This window comes from Sus scrofa, chromosome 7, assembly GCF_054392235.1.
Source record: "Sus scrofa isolate SSC_HxYL_T2T_F1_AM1 chromosome 7, Sscrofa_HxYL_maternal_Yorkshire_Landrace_v2.0, whole genome shotgun sequence".
Lineage (NCBI taxonomy): Eukaryota > Metazoa > Chordata > Mammalia > Artiodactyla > Suidae > Sus > Sus scrofa.
The window spans coordinates 103,165,914-103,190,921 of NC_139389.1; the positions used below are offsets into that span (position 1 = coordinate 103,165,914).

The window sequence follows — 25,008 nt, forward strand, 5'->3', positions numbered from 1 at the left end:
CACTCGAATGACGAACGATCGAGGCAGGATATAAAGCATTTATGAGCCAATGACTCATACAAATGTAGCAATAACATACCATTGCCCATTCCTCTCCTTGGTGCTAAATATCTCACCCCTCTCTGGATGGCAGGAGTTACGGCTACTTGGGCAGATTTCCTCCCCCATTCAGTCCGTGCAGAGCTCATCCAGGAATTTGAATGGCAGGGGATGACAGAGAGCTTGCTCTTCTGGTCCTTTCCATCTGCCCTGATGCTGCCTAGCACGCCTTTGACCCTTTACTATCTCCTCCAGTCTCCCTGGATTGCAGGTGCCTCTAGTATTAAAGGTATGTTGTTGTTCCTTTTCCCTGCAGCATATGGAAATTCCCAGGCCAGGGGTCGAATTAGAGCTGGAGCTGCTGGCCTACACCACAGCCACAGCAACACCAGATTCCAGCTGCACTGGAACCAACACCACAGCTCCTGGCAACGCCAGATCCTTAACCCACTGAGTGAGGCCAGGAATGGAACCTGCATCCTCATGGATACTAGTCAGGTTTGTAACTCACTGAGCCACACTGGGAACTCCTATTAGAGGTTTTGAAAGCCAATCCCAAACTCCTCTTTATGGAATTCTCTCTCTTTTCTCATCCCGGGAGGATTTCCTATCAAGCAGTGGGAAGGGGATTGTGTTTGCCTCTCATTCAGCCCTGCCTTTCTAACTTTGCTGCAAAGGTATCACTAATTGCCTGCAAAGGTGTCCTAGGAACAGAGGCCACATATGCAACTTCGGATGCCCAAAGGCTGCTTTGTGACATGGGAAACATGGAGTTGAGAGGAAACTGTGCAGTGATATCATCATCTCTCCTGTTCAGGTCTGGGCCTCTAGCAGAAGTGAAAAGAGTACCGAAATACCAAATTTAGTTATGGCCTTTAAATCACAAAGCAGTTCAAGCGATGGTAATCAGCGATGGCAGGTGCTTTTTCCTCAGGGAAGTTAAACTGTTGACCCGTTCCCCTCAAACTCCAGTTCCATGTTTAACTGAAGACACACAGAAATAAATGTGTGTTGGCAGGTGGACAAACCCTGAGACGAAGCAGGAGGGATGCTGGCTGATAGAAAGGCTGTTATTTTCATTTCTTTTGCATTGCAGCAGTCTCAGATGGATAGCATCCAGGTAACTTGTAGCGCCTGCACCTTATTAAACTCCTGTTTGATTCAGAATGTGCAGTTCAAATGCACCTGGAATCCTTCAAGCTAGAACTAGACTTGGGTTCATTTGTTTTCAAAAGCAGTGTACAAATTGATTGTGCAACCTACAGTGCGTAACAGGAAAAAAACTTTCAGAATCCAATTTTTGGTTGTAACTGTATTTCTTGATTTATGACTTCATCAAGGCTGATTTAGTGTCAACTCTTTGACAGATATTGTGCCTCTAAAGCAGGACAAACCCATGGGCGTGTTTTCTCTATATTTATCAGTTAGGACTCATTGTGTGTGACAGAAACCACACTCGAAGGAGCTTAGGCAGAAAGTCGAAATTATCATGGGGATGCTGGCATATCTATAGAAACGAAAGACTGGGACATGGCTGATTTCAGGAATAGATGGAAACCAATGCTAAATACCATCAAGACAGGTTCTCTCTCTCTCTCTCTGTCTCTCTCTGTCTCTCTCTCTCTCACACACACACAGACACACACACCCTGTTCATCTTTTATAAAAGAACTTCCACCAAATAGATATTTCCCTAGACCTGCACTGCATATTCAAGAATCACTAGATTCATGTGACTCTTAGGCACTTGAAATGGACTGTAAATATAAAATACATGTTGGATTTCCAGAGACTTAGTATCAAGGAAACTACTGTGAAATATCTTCATTTTCGTATTGATTACATGGCGACATGGTAACGTTTTGGATATACTATACTAAACAAAATCTATCATTCACATTTATTTCACCTTTTTTTCATGTGGATATTAGAAAATTTTAAATGACATTTCTGGGCTAGATTATATTGTTCTTGGATGGTGCTTTTTCCTTAGTGGTTTTACCAAAAATCTACAGCAACACAAATCCCCTCATCCCTGACCTGGTTTACTTGAGTCAGAGATACAAGTCACTAAATATATAACATCTTGCTCCATCTTTTCCCTTTCCCTTTACCGTTCATAGTAACTTCTGCTCGAGCTAGAACAGTTTCTTCTTTCTGAAAGTGGATTTATACTTTCACTCATGTCAAAAATATTTATTGAGCCTGTGTTCTATGCCAGGACTTGCATTAGGCTCTGGGGTTATGAGGTCCCAGCCTTCACAGAGCCTCTCTTCTAACAAATTTAGCCACTTTCGCTTGTTTTTAAGAATGCAAGCTCCATGTGGGAAGTGCACCTCCCCGTGTGGCTGCATCTGGTCCAGGCTGATTCATCAAGCCTTATAGTGAGGCCGAGTCAAATGAAAACTTGGACTTCTAGAATCTCCATCAATACACTGTTGTCAAGGAAGATGTGAAGGACACTGATAGGCACAAATCAAGACCCTTCCATGACGTAAACTTGTGTTTGTCTCTCTGCACTCCAGGAGCCTGGTTCCAGAGCCCCTTTATCAGAGATGGAGCTAAGAAAATACTGTAGCCCCCTTCTTGTGATCAGTACCATCCAATTGGGATGAATGTACACACAAAGGCACTGTTGAAATATCTCACCCCACCCAAAAGTAATAGTCATTTCTCTAGACTTCCTGACAGTATGTGTGAGGAACCCTCTGGATGCAGATCTCGTTGGATGCGGTTTACATTTAAGTAACTTTAAAAGTGAATCGTAACACAGATATATATATCATAAGTGTACAACTCCATGAACCTTTTCAGCAAACACACATGTGTAACCAGAACAGATTAAGAAAGAAGATGTTAATATACCCTAGAAGCTCCCCATTTCTGTCATTACCCCTAATCCCCCCCGCCCCACACACACAAAAGTAACCACCATCTGGATTTCTACAAGCATAGGTGAGTTTTGCCTGTATTTAAACTTTATGTAAACAGAATCATATAGTAGGTTTTCTTTGGTAACACTTTCTTTTGCTCAACATTGTATTTATAAAATTTATCCAGGTTACTCTATGTGCCAATAGAATATATAGCCAAAAAGAAAAAAAAAATTATAATGCCGTTTCAGTAAGGTAAGGTAAGATATCAGTGTTTATAATTCTGTCTACTTTTCTAAGCATACCCTTATGTAAATTTTTTTCAAAAATTAGATCATAGTGTACATACTGCTTTGTGACTTGCTTTCTTGTTTTTTGTTTTTGTTTTTGTTTTTTCAGGGCTGCACCTATGACATATGGAGGTTCCCAGACTAGGGGTCCAATCAGAGCTGTAGCTGCCGGCCTACACCAGAGCCACAGCAATGCAGGATCCGACCTACACCACAGCTCATGGCAATGATGGATTCCTTAACCCACTGAGCGAGGCCAGGGATCGAACCCACAACCTCATGGTTCCCAGTCGGATTCATTTACGCTGCATCACAACATGAATTCAGCTTTCTTGTTTAATATATCAGATCTACCAAAGTCTTCTAAATGTTGGTCCATCTTGAGGAGGCTGCGTTCTGAATTGACCTGAAAGGTAATATAAAAAAGTTCAGGAGTTCCCATTGTGTCTCAGCAGAAATCAACCCAACCAGTATCCATGAGGATGCAGGTTCGATGCCTGGCCCTGCTCAGCGGGTTAAGGATCCGGTGTTGCAGTGAGCTATGGTGTAGGTTGCAAACGTGACTCAGATTGGTATTGTTGTGGCTGTGATGTAAGCCAGCAGCTGTGGCTCCGATTTGACCCCTGTTCTGGGAACTTCCATATGCCATGAGTATGGCCCTTAAAAAAGCATAAATAAATAAATACATAGATAAAGTTGAAACGTAAAACTTTTTAAAAAACCAGAAGCACACATTATTATCTGTGTTAGTCATTTTGATAGATCTAGATTTGCTCCATTCTGGTCAGGCTTCCAGAAGACTTCTGCAAAAACGTTGTAAGCAAATGGGCCAGTGAGTCACTGGGGAAATCTGATACTCAAGACCAAGTTGGGCCTCTTGTTTCTCCATGAATCTTCCACATTTCTCTCTAATCTTTTAAACCCAGGTCTTCTGACAACGTGTAACCCTTTGGGAACCCAGATGGTTCTATGAGTGGCTTATTGGAGGCTCTGTTCATGTCCTCTATTCCCTGAGACATGTCTATGAAATGTTCCTTATTTCTCAAACGAAGAACCTTCTTGCCACATCTGTTCGGGATCATAAGCAATAATAGTTACATAACATTTTGAGTGTCCTTGAATGAAAAGTTCCTTGGAGTTGCTGACTCTTCTTAAAAATTTCCTCAACTAACATTGTGGAAACCCATTGTCATGGAGAGAGTTGCTGAGCCAGGTCATATACACGAAACTGCAAATCTTGGGTAGTGGAAAACATCTGAGCCTTGAAGTTCTAGTCATTTATTTTAAAAGCTACCCATTTATTTCCTAGATGTTCCCACTGAGAGCTTACCCTGTGGTAGGTTTGGCTTACACAGTAAATCTCCCCACATGGATCTTCATCTTTTACCCCTTTTGGATTGTATCTAAGGGCATATGCCAGTGGGTTTCCTGAGTGAGGTCACCTAGAACCCTTGTATTCTGACTTTAACTTTCCTCTGCAGGAGTGAGGAGAAGTGGGCATTCCTGTTGGCCAGTAAAGCTTGAATTCCTGCCCCGGGTCTCCTCAGACACCGCAAGGGACTCCTAGGGACCAACACTGGGTAAAACTTAAAAGACAGAAAATGTACTGTGGCTGGGGGGGGGGGGAAATGCCAGTCTCTGCAGAGATACAGTAGTGTTGGGCCATGTGAGACATGGGAGGGATGGCAGTGGCCCTCCAGTCCTATGCCTTCACTTTTCAAATGGGGAACAAGGCCTAAGGAAGCCACAGAATGAGGTAGTGGCAGAATTGAGTTGGAAGCTTACTTTGATGTTCTCTTACCTGCCCAGCTGTCTGCATGGTTTAGGAGATGTAAGGAAAGACGAGTGTCAGAGGAGGGATCAGGGTGACATCTAGTTTAACTAGTGCAGTCCTTGGTGGGCTCTCAAGCCTGACCCTTCTCTGGGCCCCTCGACAATAAACTGAGAATATTGATTCGTTCTTCCTCTTTTTCCTCATCTTGGGATTATAATGATGAGAGATATTTGGCATTTTATCCGATCAGCATTGGAAACTTGGCCTTCTGCTGGAGAGTTCAAAAGTTCACATCAGGGGATGTTCAGAAAATGACTTCCTTCAGAATCAGGTGGTGGAGACCAATTATTATTAAATTCATAAAGCTTTCTTTCTCTCTCTCTGCCCTCTCTTCCTCCTTCCCTTCCTCCTCCCTCCCCACCCCTTCCCTTCCCTGTGGTCCCCTCCTCCCTCCCTCCCTGCCTTCTTTCCTCCTTCCTTCCTCCCTTCCGGTGTTCTTTTGTAAACTTGTTTCTGATGACCCCTTAATTCTTGCTTTTCAAGTTCAATTACATTTCTGTTGTTACATGTATATCAGTTGTTGAGTCTTTAGTATGCAGACGTGTTGAACTTGCCCTTCTGAAATTCTTCCAGGGTCACTTCGCCTTGTGGTCTAGGTCCAGGAAATTAGAATATTTCCAACTCATCAGGGACCATCTTGGCCTGGAGCAGAAGAGGGGTCTGAATCATTACCTAAGAGAGTTTTGTAGATTGTCACAGTTGGCAGCCTCAGAACTTGAGCTAATCCTGGAAATTCTTTAATTTCCCAGAAAGAAGGTTCCACAAGGTCAGGCTGAGGTCCTCAGAGAGAGCAGAGGGAATAAAGTTTGCAACTAGTCGCTTTTACAGCTGAACTTGAAGATAAATAAAATTATACCCATTTCTTTTGGATCATCAAGCATTTGACTTTCATTTGTTCTTTACTCCTTTTTCCCTGTATGTGAAGGAAAAAAAAAAAAAAAAAGAATGCATTGTAATCACTGAAATAAAAGCAAGCAAACTTGTTGATTCAGTTCCCATGGTGAATGCAAGGAAGGCCAGGCCAATAGAAACAACTGAGATATTACAAAAATGTGTTTCTTTCTGGCGGCTACACAGTCAGTCCTTTATATCCAGTCATTGTAATCAGCCCATCACCCAAGACTATTTCCAAGGTCATTATTCTGGTTGTGGGGGCTGCTTCTGCAAACAAGTGTTGATTCTACTAAATGTCCTCCCTCTCAAACGCTCTTTGGGGCAAACAATGAGTATCAAAGCATCATTCAGGAAAAGAAAATGTAAAAGATCAGAGAGATAAAACACTGCAGGTTTTCTAAAGGCTTAGGCATATCTGGCTCAAGCAACACAAATTATAAACTATGAAGCCACCTGTAAAATCCTGTTTTAATTAACTTGAAGGCACATCAATGTTATTTCAATTAAAATGAAATTCCGTTTAAATGGAAAACCACCCCTCCAGGGTACCTTGGGGCCTTGCTCACATGGATTTTAGGGTTGACAGGTGAAGCCTGTATTTAGAAAAACCAAAGCAAACTCTGTTTCTTTACAGCCTACTTAAACTTTGAAGGACCTGTCATAGGTTCCTTGGAATGTAAGGAGTGTCCATGGGTAGGGCCCAGGCACAGCTCAAAATGTTATTTGCCAATTCTTTTTCTGACTCTTCCAGTCTTCTTTCTGTTCCCAGCCTCCCTTCACCTCTTCAGTCCCTGGCCTTGGTGCCCCAGGACTACCTGTCTCCTACTAGCTGATTTGTCCCCTACTATCCTTGGGGTGGACTGTGGATGACACAGAGATGCTTATAAAGAGACAGGGATGCCATCTCAGGCTTACAAGCAAAATGAATCTCAGATTGTCACAAAGGGCTGGTGAAAAAAATAGAACCCCTCTTCTGAAGCTAGGGCTTCACTAAATTTTTTTTTTCTTTTTGCGTTTTCTAGGGCTGCACCTCAGCATATGGAGGTTCCCAGGCGAGGGGTCTAATCGGAGGTGTAGCTGCCAAGCCTATGCCAGAGCCACAGCAACACGGGATCCAAGCCGAGTCTGCCACCTACACCACGGCTCACGGTAACACCGGATCCTTAACCCACCAAGGAATGCCAGGGATCGAACCCGCAACTTCATGGTTCTTAGTCAGATTCGTTAACCACTGAGCCATGACAGGAACTCCAGGCTTCACTAATTGTCTAAGAGCTGGAAGGAACCCTTAAGATCCTCTAATGGAAACCCTTCTTCCATGGAGTCAAAGTGACTTGTCCAAACCCTTTAAGGCCCCTCACATGGGGCTCCTCCATCTCGACTGCCATCCCTTCCCCTCCAGCCAGTGCCCCAGTTCTGTGGACCTGCTGATTACAACACCGTCCGTGGCTAGGAAACCCTGCCCTGTCAGCGGAACCTCTTTGCAGGCGAGCGGAGTTCACGTGCACACAGCACGTCAGGAGGACGGCTGAGTTTTAGTTCCAGTTCTGCCTCTGCTTTGTTGGCTTAAACGAGTCACTTCTTCCTTTGTCTCTTTCCCCTATTGGTAAGGAGAAGATAATGAACCTTTCCACCGATCAGGCTCGCTGGAGTGTTATAACGAATAATGAGGTGATATTTGTAAAGTGCTTTGAGCGGCTGGGAACGAGGAGGGGTGAGCTCAGTAGAAAGCCTTATGCGCTGCAAGCACTTATCAACTGAGCTGTTGAACAATAGTGGAGACTAAGAATACTCAGAAATGAATTCCAGGGAGGAACCCTGCTTTGAATTTAGGAGGAGGATTAGTGGGGACCTAATAGGTATTCCACTTCTCCGGTTTCTTTGGTGTCCCCTCCAACCAGGAAAGGGAATTACATTCTTCTCTGTCGGATTCAGCCTGGAGTTTCAGTCGGGATGTCAGCGTGTACTTGTCTCCTCTTCTCACTCCGAGGCTGTGTTCTGTTGTAATTGTTAAAGCCTTGGGCATCTTCTCTCCCCAGGGATAATTTCACTTAGGAGCTATACAAATTAATTTCTATGCCGTGGCGGGGCTGCTGGTTAGAAGGGTGATTAGGGGAGCCTCGAAATCTAAAAGCGCCTGGGGAGCAATTTGGATGAAGCAAGGAAATCAAAAGGCAGGATCTTCATGTGGTTGATCTTTTTTTACTACACCGCCCCATGGGAATTTTCTCAGGCACTCAGATGTAGGCACAGTACGCAGCGTGGGACTGGACGGCCGTAGTGAAAGCCTCCTTCCTGGGAAGACGGAGACCTAGCCCAGGTAAAGGTGAACGTACCAGGTCCCTAAATATATTTAGAGCCACCTTGTAACGTCTTTACTCCCACCGAGAGTGAGCTGAGAGATGTTTATGGGGGCCCGACATGCGGGAATGTTTCCAAATGATGATTCTGGAGAGTTTCTGCAAACTCGTGCCTCGCTGTTTCAGACCCTCAGTCCTGAGTTCAGTTCTCTCTCATTTTCTGGGCCAAGGAAGAAGAGCGAGGCAAATCCAAACCAGAGGAATGTTTGGAGCTTGTGCAACTCTCCGTAGGCCAACTGGACAGTGAGCCAAGAAGATTGGGGCTCCCTCCTCATTGGGCAGGGGTAGGGCTGAATTTTAGCATCCTCCTCTCAAGGATGTAGGGAGAGTTCAAGAGGTCATTTGGAACAGTGATTTTCCTGATCAAAGTTATATTAAGGAAATTATGCGGATTCAGCTTTGTCCCCGGAAGTGTATGGGCTTCTTTGTCATCCCATCTGCCGCAAACCCTTCTTCTTAGTCCCTTCTCCAGGCCTCCGTCCATCCGTCTGTGGGGACTGACTGTCAGGCTTTCCCCTCCCAGGGGAACCAGTGGTGCCTGGACTAGCATCGCTCTATGATGACTTGTAAGCCTCCAGTAACCTTCAGCAATGGGCCCGAGAGCATCCCATCCTGCCTCTGCCTCTCCCTCTCTCTCACACATACACACACAAACACACACACACACACACAGATGCACGTGTATACACACGGACACATGTGAGCACACCCTAGGCACCAGAGGCCCCTCTGTCCGTGGTGTCCAGCAAAGCCCCACTTGGATTTGGCCCCTCTCTGGGAGGTGACTCAGACCTCTGGACTCCTTCCTGAGTCTGCCACCAACTCATGTTGTGTTTCCTCAGCAAATCACATCTCTGCCCTGAGACTCCATGAAATAATCTGGGATTTGCTTGGCAGGATTCTCTGACCTCTCTCAAAGACCCCAATTTCTTGTTTATTATAGTTTGCATGTTTCAATCCTCCAAAAGCATTTGCAATATTTTCCTCATTTCCCTCTCCCAAGGTAGCTGTTTGGTCCCAGATGTGCATTTCCCTCCCCCACCCCCGTGCCTTCTGGTGGTAGTGGTGGGGGTGCACTGAGACATTGGCCCCCCTCCTCTGTCCTTTCCTTCACCTCTGCCAGGGCAAAGACCAGGGCTGGGCTGACCTTTCCCGGCTGGGCCAGAAGAGAAGGCTGTGGAAACCCACACGCCCCCACTGGCCTCCCCTCTGCGGCCACAGCTGCCTGCCCTCCCCGCCCCCCCCCCTTGCCCCCCGCCTGCTCTTTCTCTCAGTGAGTCTCAGTGCCAGTGGCCCAGCGAGCCACTGGGAACAGAGGTCTGGCCCCTGCACTGGCCTGGGCTCCCCACACTAGAACATTCAGGCATCAATGGGAAACAGCAAGATCTGTCAGCATCGCCCCTTTCTGCGGGGCTTTGAGGGCTCCATTCTCCACGGCCATCTGTTCTCTTTCACCTCTCTGGACAATGTTGCTTTTTAAAGCCAGCGATTCTTCCTTCTTTATCCCCTCCTCTCTCCCGCCTCCGCCTCTTCTCTGTTCCCACCCTTTCCCCCCCTCAGCTCTCTCTTTGCCCAACCCTATGAAATTTGCCTCTCTGAAGAGAAAACTCACCCTTCTTCCACGCAAAGCCATTCTGCAACCGCTATGGGTTTTTTGTTTTTATTAAAAAAAAAATTTTTTTTTTTTGGGGGTGAGAGTTAGCTACTTTTAAACTTTATGATTGTCTTGGATGGAGGGGGGAGTCTTTTGATAGGGATGAGAGTTGGGAGGATAGAAAAACTTCTCAGTCATGCAGAAAGAAAATCCAGAATAATAATGAGTTTTAGGTTCCTGCTGGCAGGCACTTGCCTCTTTCAAGAAGGAACTTGATGATGAGTTTAAGGAAAATTTTATACCCTGGAGATCTTTCCGCCATTTTTTTTTAATTATTATTTTGTTGCCATTGTATGGCTCTAAGGTTGCTGTTGTGCTATTTTAATGAGAGGTGGAGCTGCTGCAAAGTGGGTGCACTGGTCCCTATGGTCCTGCACAGGGTTGTGTACAGTTGCAGAGATGCTTGAGCAGGAGGGAGGCTATGGTGTTCTCTAGGTGAAGCCATAGGTTCTGAGCTTCCAGGAGGGTACACGAAGGGGTGTTTGTTCCAGTATTGACCTGTGACTAAGTGTGTGACCTCGGGTGTGTGTGTCACTTTTCTTAAGAATGATGATGATAAAGTCTTACAATGTTGATAAAACCTTTTACTTAAAAAAAAAAAAAAAAAAACCCGCTCAATACATGACTCTTCTGTTTATACCATGACTCTGTTCCATAAACACAATGAGTCTGTGGTAGTGGCATGACATAAAAACTTTATGGGCCATCCTTGGCTACGGATGTTAGAAGAATCCACTGCTGGGATCAGACTCAGCTGCTGAGAGGGGAAGTCAACAAGAACAAGGACTCCCAGCCGTGAGTGCCTGTTAGAATCAAGGAGAAAGCAAGAACGCAGGCGTTCGGGCCAGACTATCAGGGTTTGAATTCTGTCTACACCACTTATGAACTCTGTGAATGTGGGCAAAGTTTCATCATCGGTCAAAGGCGGGCAATCATGGTATTCAACTTATGTCATATAGCTGTTGAGATGGTTAAGAAATGGTTATGACGTAAAGCGCCTGGAACCAGAGTAGGTATGTGCCAATGCCAACTGAGGTTTGCATCTTGCTTCTCTGTCCACAGCTCTCTTGTAAATGAGAAAATGGGCTAACTAGCAGCCCAGGGGGCTGTTCTGACTCCATCCCATTTACCTTCTGCTACTTTATGTTTCATCGTAGCGTTCTCATTGATAAAAGAACTAATGCAGTGATCACTGGGATGGCAATGCCAATTAACAAAGCAGTTCCACTTAGACAGGTCCTAAAATAAGATATTTTTTTAAAAATGATATAAAATCAGGTACTTCTGGCAACGAAGGTGGACCAGATGGGGCGATCACAGGCACGGAAGGAAAGCCCATCAGGATCTTGGCCGCTCAGGTTATTTTGCATATTTTTCAGTTGCAAAGCTACAGACCCTGGAGGTTTATTATTCTTTAGTATCCATTTCTAGAAACTGATCACATGACTAAGAGTTTCCCAACAGTAGGGAGAGAACACTATTAAGATAGGCTTTTCTAGACGGGCACAGGTGACTCTGAAGAAGAAATTGAAGGTTACAGGTTCACGCACAAAAGAGAATCAGTGCAGTATCTAGAGCATGGGGTCACGGAGGCCCTATGAATTTTCCTTCCCAGGATAGCCATGGATGGTCATTCTCGGAAGACTTGCTAAATGGCTGAAAGAAGTGACTTGCTCTGCCACTTGCTGAGTAACCCTGGGCCATCACGTACTTCCTCTGTAGCTTGACGTCTGTCCCTTGAAAACTGGTGTGATCATGGCATCTTCCTCCTAGAGACAATGTGTGTAAGGTATTGAGCCTCCTGCCTGGGACATGCTAATTATCCCCACCTCTTACGTCGTGATTCTTTACTGTAAGGTCTTATATCAGCTGACGTCTGAGATGGGGACGAGTTACACCAGGTTGGAGGTCTTGGTCACTTTGCCGAACCTGGCCACGTTCAGTAAACCTGTAGTTCGGTCTCATAGATAAACAGGGGCCTTCAAGGGAGAAGGAAATTGCTTTGCTCAAGAGCTCGTATTTTGAAGATGTGGACTGACTGCTCGCCACCGCCAAAACCAGTTCCCTCGATTAAAATAGCCCTGTTAGCATCAGCACATTTGTCCGTCAGTTCCCTCTCCTGCCATGAGGCCACCTCCTGAAAGTACTAGACATGGGGACTAGGACACTGTTTTGAAGGAATATTTGAGGAAGTTAAAGCTCTGTTGCCTAAGAGCCCCCATGCCCTGGCAATGTGCACATTATTCGGACCTTACAGCCTTGTGATCTGGGGTTCTCTGTGAATCCCAGTTGCTAATAGACCGTTCTCGTCCTCTCTGGCGCCAGTTGATTTTGAGCCTTATGTTAGCATGCTGGCCACGGGGCTAGCCCTCCTGTGTGTGCGTGCGTGTGCCTGTGAGTGTGTGCACACCCCACAAAGGGAGAAGCGCCGCCGCTTCTATCCTAGCCTTGACTCAGGAAGCCCAACTCCAGATATCAAGAAAATGCAGGCTGGGGAGCTCCCGCTGTGGTGCAGTGGGTTAAGAATACAACTGCGGCAGCTCGGGTAGCTGCAGAGGCACAGGTTCGAACCCCAGCTCAGCACAGTGGGTTAAAGGATCTGACGTTGCCACAGCTGTGGCACAGGTCACAGCTGCTGCTGGGATTCAGTCCCTGGCCCAGGAACTTCCATATGCCATGGATGTGGCCATGAAAAAAAGAAAGAAGGAAGGAAGGAAGGAAGGAAGGAAGGAAGGAAGAGAGAGAGAGAGAGAGAGAGAGAGAGAGAGAGAAAGAAAGAAAGAAAATAAGAAAGAAAATGCAGGCTGAACTAAAGGAACTCAGCAGCCACACCAAATTCACTGGTGTGGGAAAATAAAGCCAAAGAACCCTTAGGTTCTGGTCTAAAGCTCAGGGTGCTGAGAATGCTGGGACCGCCTCACTAACTATTCAACTGTCGACTTCTTCCCCGACACCCGGTCCCCCCCCCCTTCTCAGAGCCTTCAGGGCAACAAACATTTGTGATGCCAGCATTCCATTCCCTCCCTCGCAAGAAAATATCCTGATTCCTATCATGATCACGCTACTTCCCAAAGGGGTACTTGAGATGGGGCCGGAGGAAAGCATAGCAATAAATCTTCACACTCTTGGAAAGGTGATAATTAAAAGCATTCTTCACCATGATGTGCACTCTGATGCCAGAAGGAAGGACACTGAATGCCTGGGCTCAGGCCCCAGCCCTGCTTCTGACTAGGTGGGCTTCTGTAGTCAAATCACCTCTTTGTCTGCGAAATGGGAATAATGATTATACCCCTGTTGTGGGCTTGAGGGAAACAGTATTGACTGATGCACTTTAATTTGGATTCATCCGATGTTCTTGTGTAGTCTGGAGTTTTCAGAGCACCTCAAGGCTTCCATCTCCTGTGCCAATTTAGTCTCTTTACTTTCTGTTCCCGTTCTCACTGAAGAAACAAAGGGAAGCTTCAACTCAGAAAGCTGAACTGTGTTTGGTGTCTAGCAGCAATGCTGGTCAAGGAGCCCGACCGAGGGCCTTGATGAGGGTCTCTGCTGGAGGGGGCATCCTAGGCGCCATCACCAGCCCTGTCCTCTTAAGTGCCACAGGCTGTCAGCTGCCCCTCCTCCGCTTTCTGCGTTGGGTTTTGAGTGGCTCCTGGGACAGCCACTCCAACCAGATGACTTAAGTCCCTTCTAAAGAGCATTTGCATCTCTTTTCTGTTCCCCTGGGGAAGTAGGCCCAAGGGCATGGTGTCTTCCATGATTACCAGGATGCAGAGCTGCACCACAAGATGCGAGGCTGAGATTTTCGAATGCAGGTGCATCCACGGGCATCCATTCCTTGGACTGTCCATGGGTCTGAGAAGCCTACAGTTATAGCAAAACATCAAAGCTTAATAAGGGATCTTTTTTCAGATTTTGATGTAAATGCAGATCGTCTGGGAGAGCATTTTGAAAAAGCAGACTTCCGGACGTCACCCCTCAGAGATTCTGATTCCTTAGGTTTGATAGGGGAACAAGGATTCTGGTTTAGGTGGTTCCGATGCATGAACACATATGTGAAACAATGCGCTGATAATTTCTCCAAGATCCGGGCCTGTGCCTTGATTTTACATCAGTGACCCAAGGCGACTCTTAGGGTAGGCCAACATGTATTTTCACACACAATTTTGTTTTGTTTAGAAAAAGAGGTCAAATGTACAGAAAAGTTCCAGGGAAAGTACAATGAACTCCTACATACCCTTCCCCCAGGTCATTGACATTTTGCCACATTTGTTTTATCTTTCTCATGTTATTGTCAGTTTTTTATAATTTTTTTTTTTGTCTTTTGTCTTTTGTTGTTGTTGTTGTTGTTGTTGTTGTTGTTGCTATTTCTTGGGCCACTCCCGCGGCATATGGAGGTTCCCAGGCTAGGGGTTGAATCGGAGCTGTAGCCACCGACCTATGCCAGAGCCACAGCAACGCGGGATCCGAGCCGCGTCTGCAACCTACACCACAGCTCACGGCAACACCGGATCGTTAACCCACTGAGCAAGGGCAGGGACCGAACCCGCAACCTCATGGTTCCTAGTTGGATTCGTTAACCACTGCGCCACGACGGGAACTCCAGTTTTTTATAATATTAATTTATTATTGTTATCTTTGCTGAACCATTTGAGAGTAAGTTGTAAACATCATGACCCTTTACCCCCAAATACTTCAGCATTTATCTCTTAAGAACAAGAACTTCTCTTACGTGACCACAACACAATGATCTCACCCAGGAAATGAGGGTTGATATAATACCATTATCTAATATACCAGCCATATTCAAACTTGGCCAGGTGTCCTAATAATGTCCTTTATGGCAATTTTTTTCTTTCCTGATCCAAGATCCAGTTCAGGATTAAACACTGTATTTAGTTGAAATGTCTTTCTGCGTTGAGTCTGTAAGCTCCTCTTGTGTTTTTTTGTTTGTTTTTTGTTTGTTTGTCTGTTTTTTTGTTTTGTTTTTTGTCTTTTTGCCATTTCTTGGGCCGCTCCCACAACATATGGAGGTTCCCAGGCTAGGGGTCTAATCGGAGCTGTAGCCACCAGCCTGTGCCAGAGCCACAGCAACGCAGGATCCGAGCCGCGTCTGCGACCTACACCACAGCTCACGGCAATGCCGGATCCTTAACGCACTGAGCAAGGCCAGGGATCAAACCCGCAACCTCATGGTTCCTAGTTGGATTCGTTAACCACTGAGCCACAATGGGAACGCCAAAGCTCCTCTTGTGTTTACAGAAATGTTTTTCAAGAATATATTTCCTGATAAACAACAGTATTTCTTTTTCCCATCTGTCCTGACTACTTGCAAAGAGCGAGGGATCCAGTGTCGGCCTGAAGCCAATGCAGACTTACCTGGGCCCAGTTCTACATCAGCCAAGATCTTGGAAAGAGCCCCTGTCTCCTGGTCCTGGGTTTGCCTTGTAAGCTGATTTCCCAAAGGCAAACCCTGTGACTATGACTGTGTCCCTTGGGTCTTTAGGTAAACGGGCTGTCACCTGGCTTACTCATTGTCCAGACTAATTCCTTGGATATGCAAAGCTACCAAATATTACTTCAGTATAATTTAAATCTCCTCAAGAAGAGTGGCTGATAAAAGATATGCTACTTTAGAAACAAACAAAATAAATAAATAAATAAAAATAAAAACAGTTTCAGAGTTCCCATCATGGCTCAGCAGTAACGAACCCAACCAGTATCCATGAGGATGCAGGTTCGATCCCTGGCCTCGCTCAATGGGCTAAGGATCAGGCGTTGCCGTGAGCTGTGGTGTAGGTCAGAGACAGGCTCAGATCTGGCGTGGCTGTGGCTGTGGCAAAGGCTGGCAGCTGTAGCTCTGATTTGCCCCCTAGCCTGGGAACTTCCATATGCTGCAGGTGTGGCCCTCAAAAGACTAAATAAATAAATAGTTTCAAGAAGAAATTTCAAACAGTTGGGGGGGGGATAGGATATGTCACTTTAACCCTTCCCAGCTTTCTCCAAAGGCAATGCACACATCTGAGGGGGATTTTTTTTTCCTCTCTAGCAGCCAAGACTATAAAACTATCTGAAATTAAAAGTAAGTGGCTGTATTCCTCTGCCTCAGCCAGGAGAAAAAAGTCACCTGAAAAAATATCAACTGGTCAAAACATCCAATGATGACCATATATAATACTCAAGACTTCCTAGAATCCAGCTCTGGTCCTCTTGCTGCCTCAGATTCTACAAAGAGAGTAGAGAAGCAACGTTCCTACTGAGACAGCTGATGGCCACATTTTGAGCAATTCACTGACTTACGGTGAGCTGGTAGGATGCATGTTGTGGATGAAAACCCGTTTCACAGAAGCATCTTCCTGGCTTCGGTGGAATGAAGCCTACATTTACAAGAAAATGCCTCAGCTTCCCTTCAATGTTTGGGGTTTTGTTTTCTTTGTTTTGGTAGCATTTCCTTAAGGATAGTATGTGTTCTCTCCAGTGAGTGCATTTATTTTTAATTAAAGAATTCTTTTCAAAGGGTCAGGAGACCTAGCTTAGGTCCTTGCTCAGGATTTCTTTGCCATAAATGGAAGGTGGCAGGAGGAGAGCTGTGTTATTGGAGAAGAGAATCAGGGGCGTGGCATCCTGGGCAGCGCTAAAAGCTGTTTCTCTTCAGACACCCTTGTTCTGTCCTTCTCAAATCCATGTTTTCCTCGCTGTCTGAGAACCTTGATCGTCCCTGTAAACATGGTGAAGAAATCCTATGCCGTATCCCCTAGAGAATTCTGGTTGATACATGCGTTTAAGAAGGACCCGTTTTTCTTTGTAGAGTCAGCATCTTCATCCCAGTTCAGGAAAATGTCCTATGCGCCGTCTCTGTCAGGGGACCTTACCATCTTGGTTTGCCCAGCACAGTCCCGATGTATCGCTGTTATCCCAATACACTTGCTAAAATGTCCCCATGTCATTTTCAGAAGTGTCCTGGTTGGATGATAACCACTCTATGACTATGGGAAACATAAAGTATTTTCTCCCCACAGGAAAACCAGGGGAGCTGCTTGAGTGGCTTCTGCTGACGCATACCAGTCTTTATCCTAGTGATTAACTAACTTTGTTTCCACCTTCTGCCTGGAGGATTAAGCCATCCCTCACCCTTGCATTCCAGAGGTTCTGATCACCCCACTTCTTCTTGTCTTCTTCACATTTCTTACCTTCCTCAGCAATGAGTTTTATTGAAACGTGGACCAGCCTAGGTGTGTTACGCAAGACTCAGCACTGCATTCCCATCTTTCACCTCTAACCAAGAGACCCTGGGAATGAAATCTCCTGCTTTCCCAAAGTGAAGCAGCCTTATTCTTCACGCAGGCCGAATGCCTTCCTCCGTGGACAGATGCTGTTGAGGCAGTTATTGTGTGGTTTCACGCTTCAGATCCTTTATTTGTAAATCTGAAAGAAGACTAATAGCTTTAAAGTATTTTGAGACTCTCAAAGCTCAGAAGATTATAAATAACAAAAGATATTTTTTTTTTCTCAGCTAAAATGGCAGCACAGATACTGTGGTTACTTACTTAATAGATAGCGTGTGGTCCCTGGGCCATGCGCAGCTGATGGTTTTTTTCCAGTGCTCTATTTATAGAGCTAGGTCAGAAATATGACTTCCGTTGGAACTTGACCTACAGACCATTGTCAATTTTAAAGACCTGAGGAAGTAGAGTATATGCTACATACAGCTGGTTCACAGGTTCAGTTGATGAACCACAAGCACCCAAGGAAGTTGATTTTGCTGGAGGATAGGCATCTGAGCCTGTTTCAGTCTCATACATGATACCTTTTCCCTGTGGTCTCACGGAGCTTGTAGGTCATCTTGAATCTTTGTTCGACACATACGCTGTCCTAGGCAGTCTTCCTCCCTTTAATCCCACCTCCACCCTCTTCAGCGTTGGTCCCTGAAATTCTGGCTTTCTGCATCAAATAGAAAAAGAGCTGATGACCCACTAGCAGAAGTAACTTAGGCCACTCTGGGAAACTTGGAAAAAAGCAGATCTAAGTATTTCCCCACTTCATCTTCCTATTGGGGCTAAAAAAGGTTCTCAGTCACTTCCTCAGTTCAGATGAATGACCCAACAAAACAACATATGCCGAAGCTCAGCAACTTCCATGGGCCTGGTTTCAAACAGGAGAAACTGAATTTAATGAATGATAATCCCCTTCTAATCCCTACCCTCTCACTCAGACTCCCATCTTTAAGCTTTGTTGTTATGAAGTTGTGTTTGCTGGGGCTTGGCCCCTGGCCAACACATGTTTACCCATCAGAAGGTTTTCGTAGGTAGGAGAGGCCAAGAAAATCCCGAGTCTGGAGAGAAATCTGCTCTTAGGAAAAGGACCAGACGTCTGCACTCACTTTAGGCTTAAATGGGTGCTGGGTAGGGTACAGATATTCAAAGACAGCACATGGAGTATTCTCACACTTCTGGAAAAAGGGAGGGGCAGAACGAGGAACTAATTTCTTGCATTAAAATACCATAAAAGCAAAGTTTTTAGTATAGGCAGGAACTCTGAGATCTTTTTGAACAACCCCTTCTTATCATGGATGAGGAAACTGAGGCTCAGAGAAGCAAGGTGACGGGTCCTTACCAAGGCCTGCCCTGCCATTCTTTGTTACATCATCCTCTTCTCCCACCTGGTCTCATTAAAATCCCACAGCGAAGTCAGAAACAGAACTCCAGGGTCCTGTCTGCTAGCCAGCAGCCGACCATATGCTATCATGCATTATATAGAACAGGCTTCAGGAAGTGAGGACCAGAGATAAGAAAGAGAATGTCAGATCCAATGCTAACATACCATCCCTTTCCCCAAACTTATTTCGGTACCGAAAACATTTGCCAGTATTTTAATTCTTTTTTTTTTCCTTTTTAAAATTTCTTCTCGAGTTTCAATAAGTTGTCTTTCATCTAAAAGGGCAGGAAGGAAAAAAAAAAAAAAAAAAAAAAAGGATTTTCCATCGTGGCTTCGTGGTAAGGAACCCGGCTAGCATCCATGAGGACGCGGGCTTCAATTCCCTGGCCTCGCTCCGTGGGTTAAGGATCCAGCATTGCCGTGAGCCGTGGTGTAGGTCGCAGCCACAGCTCGGATCTCAAGTTGCTGTGGCTGTGGTGTAGGCCGGCAACTACAGCTCCAATTCGACCCCTAGCCTGAGAACCTCCGTATGCCATGGGTGTGGCCCTAAAAAGACAAAAAATAAATACATAAAAGAGCAGGAGGGACCAAATGTCCAGAATATCCAGCCCTCTTAGGCCACGAACTTCTGTCTCTTCCTATTCTGGGAGTCACTGCTTTGTTTATACTTTAAAAAAAAAAAAAATCATGGAAAAGTCTATTCTCTTAAAGTTGACCTTTTTACTTCACTTTTATGTTATGTACTGCAGATTCAGTTTGACCTCCCAGAAATGCCTAGTCCAGGAGTCATAAATTGAAGTGTTTTCAGAGGAGGAGCTTCCTAATTGAAAGCTCCCCAACAGGCCCCTTCTGAATACTGACACTGATTGGTACCACGACTGCATAGCAACCTGACTCTCCTCCTCCAGTCTGATTGCACAAGGACCACACCCTGTGTATGGAGCAGAGAGCCCCTGGCCTTGGAAGAAATTTGTCTTCAGAACCAACTCCCACTCCAAAGCACAAGGGACTTGGATTCAAAGAGAGTAGTCGTGAAAGATATTCCAGAATCTAAATCCTGTTGCTTGAACTTCTTCATTACTGAATGAACTAGCTTGCCTCATTATCACAAGAAGAAAAGGAGAAGGTGATGATTAATCGTCTTTCCTTCTGTCCTGTCATTCAAACATATCAAATATCTTCATCTAAGGGTCAACGAGAACCTTTGGTTCCCTAGAGGCAAGAATTCTTAGTCACATTTTACAGATGGGTAAGCAATCCCAGAAAGAGAACATGCTTTGACTTACCTAAAAGTGCCTCTGAGAGAACAGAGTATGAATGATCTCAGTCTTTTTTCTGAGAGGCCTGACTTCCATGTAAATCAATTCGATTTTTCTCTCGGCCGCTTACCCAAACTCTTCTCCAAGCTCGACCCTTTGACAAGGAAACATCCCCAATAATGAAAATATCTTCAAAACCGAGTTCACTTATTTGATTTTTTTTTTTTTTGTATTGGAATCAGCCAGATTCCAGTACAATGAAGTCATGCTGCCTTGGCAGATCTAAATATCACAATCACCAAAAAGGAGAGAGAGAGAGAGAATGCCCCAATTTTTATAATGTCTGCTTAAAATAAGCATAGCGAAGAGTCACTTATCTATTTCCTGACCAATTAGGTCACTGGGCAGGAAATCACCTTTTCTGAAAAGCCAGTAAACAGATTCCTTCTACCTTAAATTTCCCATAAACAGCACTAACGAGCATTTATGCCAGCCCTCACATAGGAATGCTTGAAAGTCAAAAGGCATTAGAGACCCCTGAATTTTCTAGTTGAAAATAAAGTTACAGATTTATAGTAACTGACACCTTTCCCACCTACCTTTCTCCAGCCTTCCCACCACCTCTAGCCACTCCTCAGGTACTTTTCCACTTTCAGAGCCCTGTTATGTGAAATAACTTTTCGATCCTGACCAGATTTTTAAGCCTTCACCCAGAGAGGGTCAGTTGCAGGCCACCTGACCTGCATGCATCCAGTGGTGGGGCCAGTTGAGCGAGGTCAAATAACGTGCCAAGACAGGGCATGCCTCGTCTTTCTGGAAACCCCTTGCCTTGGGTTATCGCTGTACATCAGAACAAAGGAAGCCGAGTGTAGCGCCTGAGTGACACAGAGTTCAGATGAGTTGATAAGATGCTCACAAGGTACTTCCATCACTGTCTTCCCAGAGATGGGCCTCTGGGCTCCTCAGGCCCTCCCCCGGCCCTTGGGTTGGCAGAGGAACAGACAGTTTGAAACAGTGAGCCTGGAAAAGGCGAATTGGAGTAGTGGTGAAGACTCAGTCCACCTAGTTTCAAACCCTGGCTCCATCACTAACCAACCACGTGACCTTGGAAGAATTATGTAATCTCGTACAGCCTTAGTCTGTCAAGAATGATATTACCTACCTTATAGGGTGGTTGTGAGGGTCAAAAAAGATCCTAAGATCTGAAGATATGAAGCTAAGATATGAAGATCAAACAAGGTGTAAGCCCTCCTTCTATAAAGGGCTCGCATAGTGCCTAGTTTATAGTACTTTAAAAATATTGTTTGTTTGTCCTTGTCATTAACTTTCAAGGCCCTGTTGTTATTGCTCTTGGGTGGCGTAACGTTTGTAAGCACTCCTGAAGATAGATCTCCTCAAGTTTGCTCACTTAAGATTACCATTGGAAGAGTTCCCATTGTGGTGCAGCGGAAACAGATTCAGCCAGTATCCATGAGTTCGATCCCTGGCCTTGCTCAGTGGATGGGGAATCTGGCATTGCCGTGAGCGGTGGTATAGGTTGCAGACTCGGCTCAGATCCCTCATTGCTGTGGCCGTGGAGTAGGCTGGCAGCTGCAGCTTCAATTCAACCCGTAGCTCGGGAACTTCCATATGTTGTGCGTGCAGCCCTAAAACGAAAAAAAAAAAGAAAAAAAAATTTTCCACTGGTTGTTTTTGCTCATGGTCCTTGGTTAGGACCCAAGCTTACCTGTCTGATGAGCTGCCAAGCACATGGGTACTTTCTTTGTACTGTTTTCATTGGTTTAGGGACATGGAGTTCTTCAAATAGGCACTACTGGCCAATTATGGCTCTGACCTCTGAAAACATCTTCCAGACCTGAGAAGGACTGACAATTTTATTACCACAACATTTTTTGAATGCTTAGCTAATTAGCAACTCCTAATTATTCACATGTAGCTCTTCCTCGGAAAACTTGAAAGCTCAGACTCACTTCATCTTGTCACTTTAGCAAACATCTAAGCAACAAACTCCTGGAATTTGCTTGAAAAATGTAAACAGTAATTTGGGCTTAAGCAAGAGAGAAATAAGAACGTAAATCTGCTGCTAAAATGAATATATAACATGGTTAAAAGTTTGGTAGGAATTACTTACTGATAACTTATTGACTATATAAGCAGTCTTTTTTTTTTCTTTTTTTTTTTTTTTAAGGGCTACGCTTGTGGCATTATAGAGCTTCCCAGGCTAGGGATGGAATCAGAGCTACAGCTGCCGGCCTACGCCACAACCACAGCAACTCCAGATCCAAGCCGCGTCTGTGACCTACACCACAGCTCACGGCAACGCCGGATCTTTAACCCACTGAGCAAGACCAGGGATCGAACCCGAAATCTGATGGTTCCCAGTTAGGTTCGTTTCTGCTGCACCACAACAGGAACTCCTATTTAACCACTCTTCATGAAGCATCCTCTGTCTCAGATTTTGTGATTCAGGCATACCAGCAGAAATGAGACATGGATTTTGGCCCTCTGAAAATAGACACTATGGGTGTAAGAAAAGCACACAAGTAATATACCACGGGGTGGGAAACGGCAGTAGCATGAACAAAAGAAATGAAGGGTTATGGGAGTTTAGAGGAGGAAGGCTTTAGTCCAGGGATGATCAGGGAAATGGCCTGTAAGAAGCAGTGTTGAAGACTTGTCAGCTGCTATGAGACATTACAGTAAAGAATAATGAGCTAACAGTTGGGGATAATTAGCATATTCCGGGCAGTAGGCATTCCAGTGTGGAGGGGACATGGGAAAGAAGTGATTCAATTATTGCTGAGTATGTATGAAGTGGAATGAAGGAAGACGTGTGGAGAGGCAGGTTAGGCAGAGACTGTAAAAGTTTTGAATGCCAGTGTTGGGAATTTAGAATTCTTAGCAGGCACTTGGGAGCCACTGAAAGTGTTTGAGCATGCTGATCATAAGTGGCAGGGTAGCACACTTAGACGTGTGTGGGGGGAGATCAATCTGGCAGTGCAATAGAGGGTGTTTTCTTTTCTTTTCTTTTTTTTTTTAGGGCCACGCCCACAGCATATGGAGGTTCCCAGGCTAGGGGTCGAATCGGAGCTGCAGCTGCCGGCCTACACCACAGCCACAGCAACACCAGATCTGAGCCGCATCTGTGAACTACACCACAGCTCACGGCAATGCTGGATTTTTAACCCACTGAGCAAGGCCAGGGATTGAACCCACGTCCTCATGGATACCGCAACAGGAATGCCAGGATGCTTTCTTATGGGGAGAAACTGACAGCAGCATGGAGAGCAGTTAGAAAACTTCTGTGGGTCTGATACAGGCCGAGGTAGGAAGAATGGATGTAGGTGAGATAGTGAAATCCATCCGACTTTGCAGGTCATTGGGATTGAGAAACACAGCAGCAGGAGAAATGTTTAAATGGAACTGAGGTTTCCACAAGGTTAACCAGAAGGTCAAAGAAAGAGGAGCAAGTTTATAAGGGAAGGTAAGAGCCAGACTTAGAGATACTGAATTTATGGTGCCCTAATTCATCATGTCAGGCAGGCAGATTGTGGAGTTGAAAATGGGGGAGTGCGGCAGTGAGTGGGAGGTTGAGAAAAGGCTCAGGAGTCATCCACCTGGGGGTGTCATCCTTGTCACGGGGAGGACATGCCATATAGAGAGGACATTCCAAGCTTAGCAAGAATGAGTCATACATGGCTCATCAGTATGTTTCAGAAATTTTGTGTTTAAAGAAATTTTTTAAAAATAAGCCAACATTTTACCATCAGAAGGTTATACTTAAAGTATTGATCTTAACAATTAAAAGATCAAAAAGATGTGGCTAACCATGAACTCCTCTTGCCATCTGACAGCAGCTGAGCTGGGCAGGGGCTGTCCTCTGGAGACCATGGATGAGTTGTCGCACTCCCCGCAGTCTCCACTCCTCCCTATCAGCTCCTAACACTTCATATTAAACAAAAAGTGGATGAGTGATTGCCTAGGGCTGAAGGGCAGGACAGAGGGGCTGGAGGCTTATGGCTAAGGGTTATTTCTTGGGGCAATGAAACTTCTACAGTTGACTGTGGCGATAGTTAAGCAATTCTGAATATAGTAAAAACCATTGAGCCATGCCCTTTAGACAGGTAGATTCTACAAATGTGAATTATCTCAACAAAGCTGTTTTGTAAAAACGCAAGCAAAAGGGACATTGGTGGCCATTGTTCTTGCCATGTTGGTTTTCTTGCCATGTTGATTTTCTTATAGCAGAAAATACCTCTTGATTAATGTGTCTCCGTCAAAAAGCAGAAAATGAAAAACAGGCTGAGAGGGTTATGTATTTCAGGGAGAATGGAAGAGAGGACAGCTCTTGGTGGTAGTGAAGAATTTCTACATGTTAAGATGCAGACACCTGGCCTCTTTATAAATATTCATTATCTTCCTAGCCACTGAAGGTATGTGGGTGTCAAAAATTGGGTCATGGCCAGGTCTCTGAGGCTCACCCAGAACGAAGGAGAGAGGGAGGAGAGAAGCAGAGAAGGAAAAGGAGGAATCAACATGGTTGGTATAAGGAGAAACAGAGAGGATGCTGTATTGGATGCTGAAGAGGGGGATCAACTACTGGCAAGAGGTCAAGGAGGATGGGGACAGAGAAGACAGGAGGTTACTGACCACCCACTGAGAGAACTTAGAGAACTAGGGCTGGAGAGAGACACAGATGCAGACAACCAAGTGCTCAGAACACCTAGTTCAGAAGTTAGTGTTTCATCCTCAGGCAGGAGGACCATGGAAGGATTTTAAGGAGGGGAGCGGTATGATCAGATCAGCACAATCTAGATTTTTTGTTCTCAAATTACTTTGTGTGTGTTCTAAATTGTGTGCATGGTCACCCTAAATTTTATTCTTTCCTACACTAAATTCTCCCTCACTCTGAAATCCCCAGGCTTGTTGAGGCCCCGGGTGTTGAGTCTGTCTAATTCACTCCTGTGCCTGCACAAACCAGAGGAAACATATGGTTGTTTTTTCCTAACCCGTGGGTTCTCAACATGGGCACTATTGTGTTTGGGGCTGGATACTTTGTGGAGGATGGTCTGTGCCTCACGGGGTGTTTGGCAGCATCCCTGGCCTCTACCCTCTAGATGCCATCATACTCCCACCTAGGCATTGCCCACAAA

The 25,008-nt window shown here is 45.2% G+C and overlaps 1 protein-coding gene and 1 long non-coding RNA gene across 32 annotated transcripts in view; one reads left to right on the forward strand and one right to left on the reverse strand.

The window, feature by feature from the left end:
- The window catches only part of RAD51B (RAD51 paralog B), a 790,317-nt gene that overhangs the window by 506,842 nt on the left and 258,467 nt on the right, over window positions 1-25,008 (forward strand). The window lies entirely within an intron of this gene.
- LOC106507734 (uncharacterized) lies at window positions 1,337-20,036 on the reverse strand. The gene is made up of 2 exons (XR_001303964.3): window positions 19,883-20,036; window positions 1,337-5,949 (listed from the first exon to the last, which is right to left on the reverse strand). It is a non-coding gene; the product is annotated as an uncharacterized LOC106507734 (long non-coding RNA).